Raw genomic sequence first — 14,373 nt, 5'->3', positions numbered from 1 at the left:
AAGTGAAGCTCTGGGCAAATGACAGCATGTCTCCAGCCCTGGGGAAAATGCACAGATGCTTAGAAACAAAAACGTGTTTGCCTGGGTGATGCTGCACAGGCTCGAAGTGCTCTTCATTATGTACTTTCCTAATCCTATTTCTTTTTAATACATTTTTATTGATTTCAGAGAGAAAGGGAGAAGGGGAGAGAGAGAGAAACATCAATGATGAGAGAGAATCATTGACCGGTGCCTCCTGCACACTCCCTACTGGAGATGGAGCCTGCAACCCCGGGCATGTGCCCTGACTGGGAATAGTGACCTCCTGGTTCATAGGTCAATGCTCAACCACTGAGTCACATCGGCCTGGCACACTAATTATATTTAAAGAAGCCGTCCTTGCCCCCATCATGCTCTACCAGATCACCCCTCTGATTTCTTTCATAACATGTTTACCAATCTGATAATTTTATTATTCACTTCTCAACTTTGGTATTGCTTTCCTTCCCTCACTAGAATATAAGTGTCTTGAGGGCAAGAACCTTACTTTTTTGGATCACAGAGTCTAGCAGGTGCCTGGAACATAACAGGCATCAGACTTTTTTTTAATATAATTTTTTATTGATTTCAGAGAAGAAGGGAGATGGAGAGAGAGATAGAAACATCAATGATGAGAGAGAATCATTGATTGGCTGTCTCCTGCATGCCTCCCACTAGGGATTGAGCCCGAAACCTGGGCAGGTGCCCTTGACTGGAATCAAACCTGGGACCCTTCAGTCCGCAGGCCTATACTCTATCTACTGAGCCAAACCAGTATAGGGCTAAAGAAATTTATTAAAATGGAATTTTAAGATTATTTCACCTTTTCCTCCAATGGAAAAAAAAGAAAAAGAATAGCATGACAGCAAAATATTTATGAATATTTGAAAATATTAAGAATATTCACTCCTTATAGGATCATCTTAAAGTCTACAAAGAACCCGGAATTTCTCCGCAATTAAATATAGTCTGCCATTGTAAGAAGTTACTGTGATGATGGCCCAGGGCTGAGTTAATGTGTCATTTAACATCTTGGAAATTATAAAGTTATACATTCATGATTTGTGAACATGAATCATTTCAAAGTTCTGGGCCATATTAAAAGATTCTGCTCAGGAATAATAACACCACTGCCTCATCAAAAAAAATTGTCTAAAAATATCAAACAAAGCCAACATTTTTCATAGTCCAAAGTGGCATAAAGGGATTGTTTCTAATTTAGGGACTTAGGAAGAAATACCACAGACACAAGCTTCTTTGGCCAAGACAAGACTCCCCGCCACACAGAGAACCCATTATGTGAGATGAAGATTTGCCTGGTCCCTCAGCGAACCACACAGCATTGGACTTGTCATTAGCTGCTATACAGCAACGAAGGACTTAGAAAATCAGAGCCAATGTGTTATTAAGACCACGCACAGTGGCTTTAAGGCAATATAGATTTCTGAGCTATTTATTTATTTATTATTATTATTGCGTGTCCCACTCTCCCAGCTGCAACAAGCCCAGCTCTGCAGGGCCCGTGTAACAAGGCGATCGTATCTGAGAAATAATGAGCGCAGGAATGCTGTTCTTTCTTTCAGAGCAATCTCAGGTGCGATCTTATACCGTAAAGGACTGGATCAATACTCCTAGCAGCAAACCGCTCGATACCCCCTGAATTATTGCTTCATTTTTCTTCTTATTATAGATGAGTTGTGTTATTATTTTCCCCCAATCGATATTTTACAACCTTTTTTATCCGTTTCTCCATAAATTTTGTGATTACTTTAAACTGGGAATTCCGGTACACTAAATAAGATGCAGTGTCTGAAAGGGACGGGGTGTTCTGACATGTTTTTTTGTTTTTGTTTTTGTTTTACTCTAAGCGAGGCACACCATAATCAATAGCCAGAGGAACACTTCGTGGAGAAAAAGTTGAACAGAACCCTGGGCTTGCAAAATAAAAGTGCAAATCCTTTCAAATAGCAGCACCAAGCTGAAAAACGCGAAAGGAGGCACGATTGATCAGCACTTTGCATCTGAAATTTCATTCCTAATGCTGCTTCTCCCCTCCAGTTAAAGAGCCAATGCAATCCCCTTAAATTGTTTCTCACAAAGGAGATAACTCTATGCACCTTGGAGAGATTTAATTGGCTTCTCTCTAGCTCTCTCCTGCTAAGTGTTTAAAACATCCGCAAATCAAATCATGTAAACTCATACCCTGTTCGGCTGTCGCTTTGCTCCGAGCCTGATTATTTAGATGTTAACATTAGCAGCGCCAACACTTAAGGAAAGAGATCAGGAATATGCTCCCTCCGTGAGTTCCGGGATGACTTGAGTTAATTCTATGCTTCCTATGAAATAATGTGTGTTACTTGGCAGAGAATGCTCAGTGGTAACTAAATAATCATTACAGTGCAGCCAGTGGTAATTACATGGTAATTCACATTAACTTCATAATAAGCACTGTATTTTTCACTATATCCATCTGAGAATGAGGCAGAATCATAGTCTTTCATTTCTTTTTAATGCCATCCCAAATAAAAATAAAGTAAAATCACTTTAAGGACAGGGGCACAAGGAATATAACCCCGGGTGAGTTAAGCTACAGATTTCATTAGAGAAATGCTTAAATCCATTAAGTCTAATTAGACAGGACATCCCAGAATTCACAAACAGTGGTTCTAATAAACTCATTAAAATTTTTTTGATGGCTTCTTTAGAAAATGGGAGAATATTATATTATAGGCTGTTATATTGCATTAAGATTTTATAATTTTATATGGGCTCTTCTCTTTTTATGTAAAAGCCTACGAAACTTTATAAGAATAGTTCTGCTTAAATCAATGAGTCTTAAACAACAATGTGCTTCTTGTAACTTGTACTTAATATTGCAATAAACTATGCTAAGTGGTATAGAATAAAATGGGGAGCATTTCATTCTGATTGGCCAGTAGGTATCAGGATATAGGGACTCAATTCCTTATAGCATTGCAGGGTACAATTTAAACTCAAACCTCCATTTACGTACATATTATTTAATTTGGGCAATTATGAAGCCCTAAAACCTCTTTTCCATTATAACCTGGACCCTTAGAAGGATTCACACTATGACTGCATCAGATGTAAGTATATGAAAAAGATTCTGAGGAGAAGAAAGCAGTGGGAACAACTCTAATTGAATACTTATATTAGTGGTTAAATTAGGTCCGTTTTTAAATGAGCTACCCTTAATTAGCTGCAGTTAGAAAAGTGGAATTAATATATTTTACTTTTACTCCACTCATTACATTTAGATTTAGTAACAATGGACAACTGGCCTTTTATTATTATTATTATTATTATTATTATTATTATTATTGCTTTTCACCAACAATTGAGAGCCCTTTTAGGTTGGTCTGAAAAAAATCTCTTTTATTTGAATTCGAACACAAGCACCAAGTAAGGTTTAAAGCAGAACCCACTTACAAGATATGCTTTTTTTATGAATTGGGATATGCCATTGATACAGTGATACCTTCCACCCGGGTAGCTGCAGGGCAGGCCTGACAACACTTCATGCATTCATTCACTGCCAGCCAGTGGGCAGCAGACACCTCACTGTGCCAGGCACACAGCAGAGACCTCTCCCCGGACACGTCTTAATCTCGTCCCTGGTCTCCATCATCTTGCAATTATCTCTCTCTCTCACTGCCCCTGAAGATGATGATTTTGCTTCCAAATTCACTAACAGGAAGGTCACTACTGTAAGTGCAGCTATGCCTATCACACTCCAGGGCACTGAGGCTCAAAGGCAGAATGTAGAGTCAGTTCCCTGAGCCCTGTGGCCAAGAGGAAATATCCAACTCGTCCCCATCTGTATAATGGGGATGATACTCTCTCATAGGCTTGCTGAGAGGATTCCATTAGATAATGCATGTGAAAAGCTTAGCTCAATGCATGGCATATAGTAAGAGCTCAGTTAGTGGTGAGTCTTATTTAAAAAGGATTCGAGAGAACAGACTCCTGAAAATCTGAATTTTAGAGATGAAAAGGCCCTCAGAGGTAGCCTGGACCAATCTTACCATTCTGTAGAGGAGGTAACTGAAGCTTTCTCACACCAACACATGATTGACTTATATACAGAACCAGAAAAAAATTACAGCAGTGGGCAGGTAAATTTAGGATACTCCCTGAACCACCCTCCCCAGGAGATGAGCATGTCCCAGTGGGTTACGACACAAGCTAGAAATGGACTGAGCCAGAATTCAAATTGGGGGTCTGTCTTGACTCCAGAATCTATAGCTATACAGTTCCTCTACAACTAAGTGAGCCCACAGGGAATATACACAGTGTGGAGATAAGCCTTCTGCTGATCAGTCAAAGAAAAAGACTCAGGTATAAAGATCTACCACCAGCCAAATGGCATCAGCCAAGTTTTTAAACTTTGGAAGCCTAGTTTTTATCATCTGTAAAAGCATCAGCAACCTGGGTAATTAGGTTATCTTTAAGGCTCACATCCCATAAATTTGTGGCCCAATTTTTCAATAATACCTTCAGACTTTCTTCCATTCATTGATTTGATTGATCAGTATTGAGTGTTCCCTCTTTTCAGTAAGCACTGTACTGGCCCTGAGAATACAGTGGTGAACAGACTGGACTCACCATGGAGCTTATATTCTAGTGAGAGACAGACTATACACACAAGGGAACACAGAAATAATTTAGATCATATCAACTAGTGGTAAGTGATAAAAATAACAGTGTTACATGTAACCCAGGCATCAATGCCAAGGAGGCAGCTAAAGACTCCAGAAACCCCCAATCTAATGAATGTCCATAAAAGAAATTTAAAAAGAGTAAAAGTAGGGTAAGTCCATTTTGTAGATTAAAAATATGAGATGCCATTAAGTATAATCAATTATTCGGAGTAACAGAGATCTGATGTCAGACCCATCACCATGTGACGACCTAAATGACTTGAAATGAACTACCTCACTACTTCTCTCTAAAACTCATTTTTCACACTTGAAAATGGGGCTAAAAATGCTTGTCCTTCCTACCTCACAGGTAAACGAACACACACAAAAAAATTGAATAGAAAAGACTTGGTCAACTGTAAAGACTTCATTAAAGTATTTTTACTTAACTGCATAGGCACGGCACAAAGACAAGGCACACAGAGGCTGAACAGCCAAGCCTGAACTTTGGCTCTTCACATATAACATTCTGACAAGTCACAGTAATGTTTTCGATTTGATGCTAATAATTTTATTAAGTGAAATTTCCAAGCCTTTAGATGATCTTCCTCCACCTTCCGAGCTAAACAGTGCACATGTTTCATTTTTCTAGACTTGAAGAAACGGAAGTACAAGACCTACAAGCTTGCTCATAGCAAATTCTCCAGAGACACGTTCCTCCACCCAAACCTCCCAATAGCCTCACACAGTCAGCCTGGACTCAGTGAATATTTTTTTAAAAAATCAGTTAACACTAAAAGGAAACAATACACATGTGTATAATGACTAGGAAGCCTTTATTCTGTGCAGATATTTAAATGTGAATACATTGTGACATTAAACAAAGGCCTAAATTAACTCCATAGTAACCAGGGGTTGGGACTTCCTGAAGCTAACCACAGACGGATCCCAGGTGGCTCTGCCCAGCCGGTCAGGCCTTCCACCCATGATGTAAGAAGTGAACCACAGTTTATGTTCACAGGAAAAAGATGAACAATTACATTTCAGGCTGAAGAGCAGTGGGTACAAGGGGAAGTCTGCTCTTCTGTTGTTTCTGCCACAATTGAGGGAGCCCCAGCTTCTCTCCACCCCCTAACCACCATAGAGAGGTCTGGCTGAAATTCTCCAATCGGACATTAACGAGATGTTTCCACCTGTACTTTCAGTGCCCTGAATTATATGAGGCCCGCTTAAGAAAACGACATACTTTTATTCAAGTCAAAAATAACATGTGGTATTGTATTCAATTCGTACTCATGATTGCATATGGCGTATGACCCACTGGCTAGAAAGAAACATCAATGTCCTGAAATATATAGAAAAAGAATATCCATCTCACAAAAATAGTTCCCTTGTTATATGTTTGAACAATTTTAAAGTATCTCCTATGACAATGTGCTTTCCCAATTATCTTTTTAAAACTAAGTACTGTTTGGAGCATAAAACAATCATGATGGATGGTGGTTTGGGGATGCTTACAGAGGTCAGCTGAAGAAGTTAGTCAAAACAAAAAGGAAGAATAGAAAATTGACATAAAGAGAGTAATTTTTACTAGGACATTGGCTTCTCACCAGTACAAACGTTCCTCAAAATAAGCCTTTCCAAGATCAGTTTTTAAAACATTGCTGAAAATGGTTGTGTTTGGAGATTTAAATAAAGCAAATGGTTACTTATGGCTTAGGATGAAATTTCCAGGGAAAGCATGATGCATAGACTCAGTAAGAGCAACATCTCAAACAATCTCAAAGATAATATGAAGGGATTAAAAATGGCTCTGGTTCTGATTTTTTCAAAAAAAATGCTGATGGCTATAAAGTATAAAGCCTAAAAGTGGAAAAAGTTATCTGGTTGACACTTGAACAACGTGGTTGCTAGGGGTGCCAATTCCCCGCACACTCTAAATCTGAGTGTAACTTAAGTGGGCCCTCCACATATGTGAGTTCCCAACCGTGGATCTTGAACCCTTGAACAACATGAATTTGAACTGCACAAGTCTATTTATACCAGGAATCCCCATATAAGTGAATCCTCAGAGCTCAAACCTGTGTTGTTCCAGGGCCAACTGCACTTGTAAATATTGTAAATTATGTGATGATTTTAAATGTGTAACTAAAATAATATGTAAAATATTAAAGTAGACATTTGACAATTCAGTACTCTCTATAAATATGTATATGGTTACCTTGGCCTTAAAACATAAAAACTTTTCATTAGGAAAATGGAGAACACATATGCAAAATCATGCCCTATCCTGGCATATATGATGTCAAAAGTTCTATGAGAGGAAAGATGTTGCTATCCAATGATCGGTGAATGAGTAAGTAAATTATGATGCAGCCATAAGATGAACTATAATATACCTACTAAAATGTATTTAGGAAGAATTTGAACTAACAGATGAAATGTTTATTTTATCATTTAAATTGCAAAACAGGACACAAACTTACATAAACACACTGTGATTCATTCTGATAAAAGGACATGAGAGCACACAAAGAAAATATTTAAAGAAGTACTAAAAATACTAACAGTGATTTTCTCACAGGGTGGAATAACGGATCTGTTCACACTTTTCTGTATTTTTAACATTTTCTACACAAATATGCATTGTGTTCACAAGGGTAGGATTTGGTAAAAATATGTAGCCCCTGTTCTGTCAGACCTGACATGTCCTAGAAATACCCACACTCTACCATCACCAACACTCTAATTCGAGGGAGTCACCTAATTCCAAAAATTGAATGAGCTAAAGTAGCATCCCAAGAGGTTTACCACAGTGTGGACTCCGGTCTCCTTCAGCCAGCGTCCAAATCCTGGCTCCTCCACTTATAACTACGTAACCATGAAGGAGTCACTCACCTTTCTAAGTTTTCTTGTCTGTGCATGATGCCAACGTAATACAATAATAAAGCCCGCAGTACATAGATTCTCAGGGGAAACATGTTTTACATCTCAGTGATGCAAAGAGGAAGAAGACTGAGAGGAGACAGTGTAAATAAAAAGTGTGGAATAGGAGGAAACATAGGATAAAAGTCAGGGAGGACAGTTGAAAGGCCACTGGAGTGGAAAACCGGTCAACAAAGGAGAGAGAAGAAAGGAGCTCAGAATGCTAGTGGGACATGCTCATCTCCTGGGGAGGGTGGTTCAGGGAGTATCCTAAATTTACCTGCCCACTGCTGTAATTTTTGACCTAATTAAGTTGCATATACGTTAAGCATATTAGATGAGTTCCCATTTTTGTTATGGAAAGAACAGTACTGTTTCACGGAGCAAGGGGGCAACTTATGGATGTCATTGACCCTCCAGAGGTGGTTCAGGATGAAAACAAATGGCTCCATGCTGTAGGTGCATGAAGGCTTAGGAGCTGGTCCCAACCTCTGAGACATCAGCCCTCGGAGCTACCTAGGCTCACTCAGTTGGGCATGGCTGATGAATTCTGACCAATGTGGCCCCCAAAGAATGTGAGTAAAGGATTAATGACCCTGTGTTGTAAGTTCCCAGGAATAAAAAGAGACAAGAACCCAAATTCAAGGTATTTACGCTTTAACAAGAAAATAAGGATATATCTCATTATAAGATTATGCTGAGATGTAAAATGATTATTCAAGACCAAAATTGTTTTAAATTCATAATGTCCTGGTGCTTATGATACATTGTTAAGTGGAAAAAAACCCCAAATTAGTATTATGTAATAAATCACCCTATTTTAGTAATGAGGCAGATACATGCATAGAAAAAAAGACAAGATATGTGCCATTAAAATTCATATTAATAATGTAATATTTATTGAGTGTTTATGTTTAAAGAATTGGTAGAAATGTGGGCACTTTTACTATTTCAATTACTTTCTATTGATGCTTTCTAATTTATCTGAAATCAGTATGGACTATTTTGCCATAAAGAAAGAAAAGCGAGTTGCAATACTCTAGTGGGCGCCACATCACTTAGTTAACAATGAACAGAAAGACCAGCATCCATACCTCTGCAAACATGGACAAATAAGACAGAAAACAATCCTCCATCAAACATTTGGAATACATCTCAGGAAAGGAGGGGGGAAAAAGAAAAGAAATTTAGTTTAGGCTCCCTCCCCACCCCCACCTGCCATCCCTAGGATCTTAGAGAAAGTTTCAACATATATAATTTAAAAACTGAAGGGTTAATTTATCATGATACTGGATAAAAAATAAATAAAAAAAAAGCTTTGAAAATCCCCAAATAGTTTATTGGCTTAGAAAACCAAATCATGTTATATCATGCTAAAGAGATTAGAGGTTCAAGACTTTATAGTATTGCATTACGTTGGCAAGAATACATATAAAGCTCAGTTTCTACCTTTATTGTTAATAGCTTTCTAATCCCTGACCAGAAATTTATAGTTTAGAAATGGCAACACATCTTAAAGATTAAAGCCATGTGACAAATAGTTCATGTCCCTTAATAACCAAATCACATGTCTTAGATTGGGGAAGCTTATCTGCCTTTCCTTCTATACGGTTTCATTGGTAGGAAATACTTTATATCCCTATTACATGAATGATGAATGGGACCGTTGGTTATGGTCTGTTATTTGCTTGGCTGTAGTCAATATGTTTTCTTTGGACAGGGATTTCTGTGATTTATCTCTCTCCCGGCCTTATCACTTATTAACTCCGGGTAGACAGGAAAAAGCCAAGGTTGTATATAAGGCCTAGTGGCCATTTAGACCTCTAATGTCAGTGAAAATATCCCTTTTAATGATCCTGTTACACTAGCTACTCAAGTTCTGATTACACTCCACTCCAAATAGGAAATAAAGGTCATATTTCTTGGAAAGTATGTACATAAAATATGCAAAATAATGTGCCTCCTTCAGACCAGCCTTATTCTTTGCAGGAACGGCTTTCATTTTACAGATGTCACAGAAGTACAATGGACTTTTAGTGATTCTTGTTGCTGTTGTACCCATTGTGGCACCAACAGTGCCTAACTTTACAAATGCCAGGGGGTTCAGGGTCACCCATCATACTGACATACATCAGATCAGAAGCAATCATATTTTGTGAAAAAAAAGAACTCCCTTCAGCAGAGAAGAGGCTTGGGACCTACCCTTTGAATCACAAAAGCACAGAGAATAAACATTCCCTCTGCCTTGAATTCTTTTCTTTGTGTGTAAATGGCTCATTTGGAGTAATATTCAAGACATGTGGACAGGAGCAGCCTGTTAATTTTTCTTTCTTCCTGGGTCTCTTCCAATTAGGACACCACTAAGGCAGAACTGCTTGCTAGTCAAGTGTTCATTGCACAGCCTTCATTCAGCTGAATCCCAAATGAAAATGATCTGATAGAAAAGAAAACAATTCTTGCCTTCTTTTCCCCAATTCTCCCTATGTGCTTAGTTATGTCTTTACAACAATTAACATATGTGTTAAAACGTGTTCATGCCCATTCTTTCATTGATACAAGACCCTTGGGACACCCAGAGGAGGAACGTCCCTACCATCTATTAAGCAGAGGAAGCCAAAACTCTAATAGCCTAAGCTTGCTGTCTTCCTTACCTCCTCATCCAACCCATCTCCACATCCTGTGCATTTTTCCTCTTAAATACCTCCTGAATCTTCTCACTTTATTCCATCTCCAGCCATTATCATCCAAATTAAAGTCACCAAGTCCCTTTCTCAGACAACTGCAATGGCCTCCCAACGAATCTACCAACATCCATTCTGGTTTCCTATGCTCCCTTCAGCCAGGTTTTTCTCCCCCACGTGAAAATAGGGTCATGTCCACCTGTCATTTATGACACTTCAAGGACTGCCCACTGCTCTTAAGATGACAACTTAATTCCTCCCCATGGTTTACAAGGCTTTGCATTGGCTTGTCCCCAACTACTTCTCCAGGCTTCTCGCTTGCTATTCTCTCTTTTGATGTTTCAGCCTCCCTGGAATTCTTACAGCCTTCCAAGATGTCACATTTACTGCCATTCAATGCTTCCTTACATGCTCCTTTCTGCTAGAACACTTATTCTCTTTTCCCAACCCTACCCTTTCTACCCAACCCTTTTCTGATGGCCAGGTTAATTCTTAGTCATCCTTCAAACTGGAGCTCATGCATCTTTACCTGAAAGAAAATCTCTAACTGATCAGTTGGAGTTCCTTTGTTTTATGCTTGTCTGAAACTCTTTACCTATTTTTCTGGGCACTCACCAGATTTGAAATAGTAAACTTATGAATGTCCATGTTCTCTCTTAGACTATAAGATCAATGAAAACAGGGACTATGTCTGGTTTTGCTTGATACAGTTCTAAAAAATTGCCTAGAACTGGTTTAAATCATTGCCTAGAATAGAACAGGCAATTCACAAATATTTGTGAGAAGTAACAAAAGAAAGTAGTAAAACAGAATTAGAACCCAGGTCTTTTGATTCCTATTCTAATACCTAGAAAGAAACAATTTCTTTAATCACATGAAAGTTGGGACATATTTAATACCAATAAAAATGTGCTTTAATTACCAAATCTTTGGATTTTCAAAAAAGACATTCCATTGTCTGCTTCCTTCTTTTTGAGTTTCTTTAAGGGAGTTCTGTCCCACGCACTGTCATCAATGTATTTACATTGATGAATCTTTTCCTTAGATGCAGGTGCTGTTAAAATATCCTCATTTTGGAAGACATAAACAAATGGAAGAATATACCATGTTCATGAAATGATAGAATCAACATCATTAAAATGTCCATACTACCCAAAGCAATCTATAGATTCAATGCAATCCCCATTAAAATACCAACAGCACATACTTCAAGACCTAGAATAAACTCTCCAAAATTCATCTGGAATTAAAAAAAAAAAAAGACCCAAATAGCTGCAGCAATCTTGAAAAAGAAGGACAAAGTTGGAGGGATTATAATACCAGATATCAAGCTATACTACAAAGCCACTGCTCTCAAAACTGTCTGGTACTGGCACAAGAACAGACATATAAACCAATGGAACAGAACAGAGAACCCAGAAATCGATCCAAGCCATTATGCTCAATTAATATTTGACAAAGGAGGCAAAAACATACAATGGAGTCAAGACAATCTCTTCAATAAATGGTGTTGGGAAAATTGGACAGATACATGCAAAAAGATGAAACTAGACCACCAACTTACACCATACACAAAAATAAACTCTAAATGGATGAAAGACTTAAACATAAGATGGGAAACCATAAAAATCTTAGAAGAAGCCATGGGCAGCAAAATAGCAGACATTTGCTGCAGACATTTACTGATACAGCTCCTAGGTCAATAGAAACTAAGGAGAAAATAAACAAATGGGACTATATCAAAATAAAAAGCTCCTGCACAGCAAAAGAAGCCATCAACAAAGCAATAAGAAAGCCCACTGCATGGGAGAACGTATTTGCCAATGTTATCACTGATAAGGGTTTAATCTTCAACATTTATAGGGAACTCATACAACATAACAAAAGGAAGATAAACAATCCAATCAAAAAATGGGCAAGGGACCTAAATAGACACTTTCAAAAGAGTACATAGAGAAGGCCAAGAGACCTATGAAAACATGCTCAAAGTCACTAATCATCTGAGAGATGCAAATCAAAATGACAATGAGGTACCATCTCACACCTGTCAGAATGACTATCATCAACAAATCAACAAAGGACAAGTGCTGGCGAGGATACGGAGAAAAAGAAACCCTCTTATACTGCTGGTGGGAATGCAGACTGGTGCAACCACTGTGGAAAACAGTATGGCATTTCCTCAAAAACTTAAACACCTTTTAAGGGGTCTGGGGATCGGCTATATCCATGTTGCTGTGACCTCCAGAGGAGGGGTAGGAGTTTAGGGGTAGGAAACAAGAGAACAGGTGTGTGTTGTTCCTGAAAAACCAACATCAGAAAACTTGACGAATCAGGCTGCATTATAACATGTCTTACTTGAGGCCATTCCTGAGAAAATAGTTGGTCTATCAAAATTCTTGTATTCACATTTATAAATCTTTTTCTTGTTACCTTACTTATAGTTTGCTCTTTTTGTTTGTGGTTGATTGGCATTACTTGTTTCTTTAATTTCCTGATTCCTACAGTTTTGTTACTACAAGTCCTAAAGGGCATTTCTTAGACCTCTAGGGAAATTCTGGAGAAGATAAACAATACATGGAAAACATTTACACCATGGTAGGGACTCGGCAAGGAATGAATGAATAATAATCATGGCCATCAGTCATTAAAGCAAACGCCCAATATCTGGCTAGGTGCTCATGCTAGCTCATGCTGGGTACTTTACATACATTCCTCTGATACTAAACAACGCCAGTAAAGTATGATTCCCTTGTAAAGATGAGGTGATTGTGGTGCAGAGCCATCAATGTCCCCAACATAACCTCTCGAGTAAGTGGTAGAGTTTGAGAGCTGGATCTACACCTATGATCTCTTGAACCCTAGAATCAATCACTATGTTGTACCATATCCTTGGAAGTGAGGGAGGAAAGAATGGGGGGAAGAAAATGAAAAAGGGGGAAAGAGGGAGGGGGAAGAGGGAGAACCCAAGAGGAACGGAGAGAAAAAAGAAAAACTTGAAAGACACGCGAGCATGTCATTGAGTTTCACAGCAGATTCAACTACAATACAATGGCCCTTCTATATGCAGTTATTTTGGGCATGAGGTACAAACAGGAAACATTTCCAGGAAGAATTTTTTTCAAAGTTAATTCTGAGACTAATATATAGGGATTTGGTTCAGTCCTTCCACAGGGACAGGAAGTTTGGTGAACAATGTTAAGAATGGGAGAACCTGGAGGTTGAAATAGTCTGAGTGATCTAACCAAACATCTGAGCGGTTAGATTATTATCCTTGGGGCTTTCTCCAACGTTGCAGGGAGCAGGCAGTATTCAGCTCTTCGTGCACACCTAAGCCGGTCGAACCTTGTCCCAGTGGCCCATTTGTCCAGCTACATTTTCCCTAAAGGTAGCAGCCTCTCCCATAGAGAAATAACTGGATGAAGTAAAAACTGCCTTTGGATTTGGCCACTTCTTAACAGGAAAACCAATTCTAAGAACTTTGAAGAAGCAGCTAAAGGCTCCTAAGAGTCTTTTGTCAGCTCCAAAGATTACTTAAAGTTTAGCCGGAGAGATTACAATCCTACAAGATCCAAGTCTCTTAAAGATGTCACAATTGCAGGAAAACAAGCTGGGAGAATAACAAAGGCTCTGGGAAGACCCCCTTCCATGGCACTGGGGGTTTATGGGAGGTTTGCTTCCTCTTGGACCGACTGACCAGAAACCCGATTAGAGGGAGGGCTTTGAAAACAGTCCTGTGGTTGGAAAGGGTGTTTGCTTCCTTCTATTAGAAAACATTGAGCATTTAAAGTCAGCCTTGCCCTGGGTTTCCGTAAGAATAACTGGCCACAACAAAGAAGACTGGGAAAGTGCTGTTGAGCTTCTCTGGTCTAATAAAGTTGGGATTCACTTTGCCCTGCGCTCTGATTGGGCAACCACAGGAGACCTGCACATCTGGCAGCTAAGCATCCCTCACATGTCCCAGGGCTGAAGAACGAGGATGGAGGGTGCCCTCACAGTCCTTACAAGTGGAGCCAGCTTGCAGGCAATCTGTGTTTAGTCAAATCCTTCCCTCCCTCCTCAAAAAGTCTGCCTCTATTTGCATAGATTAG

General features: G+C 39.0%; 1 protein-coding gene across 4 annotated transcripts in view; it reads right to left on the bottom strand.

The window, feature by feature from the left end:
- Window positions 1–14,373, bottom strand: part of EBF1 (EBF transcription factor 1) — a 390,606-nt gene that overhangs the window by 66,136 nt on the left and 310,097 nt on the right. The window lies entirely within an intron of this gene.

Source organism: Myotis yumanensis, unplaced genomic scaffold, assembly GCF_028538775.1.
Source record: "Myotis yumanensis isolate MYYU_CA2020_CCGP unplaced genomic scaffold, mMyoYum1.0.hap1 SCAF_5, whole genome shotgun sequence".
Lineage (NCBI taxonomy): Eukaryota > Metazoa > Chordata > Mammalia > Chiroptera > Vespertilionidae > Myotis > Myotis yumanensis.
Note: the sequence above shows the minus strand (reverse complement) of the source record. Positions and strands in the feature narration are given on the sequence as shown.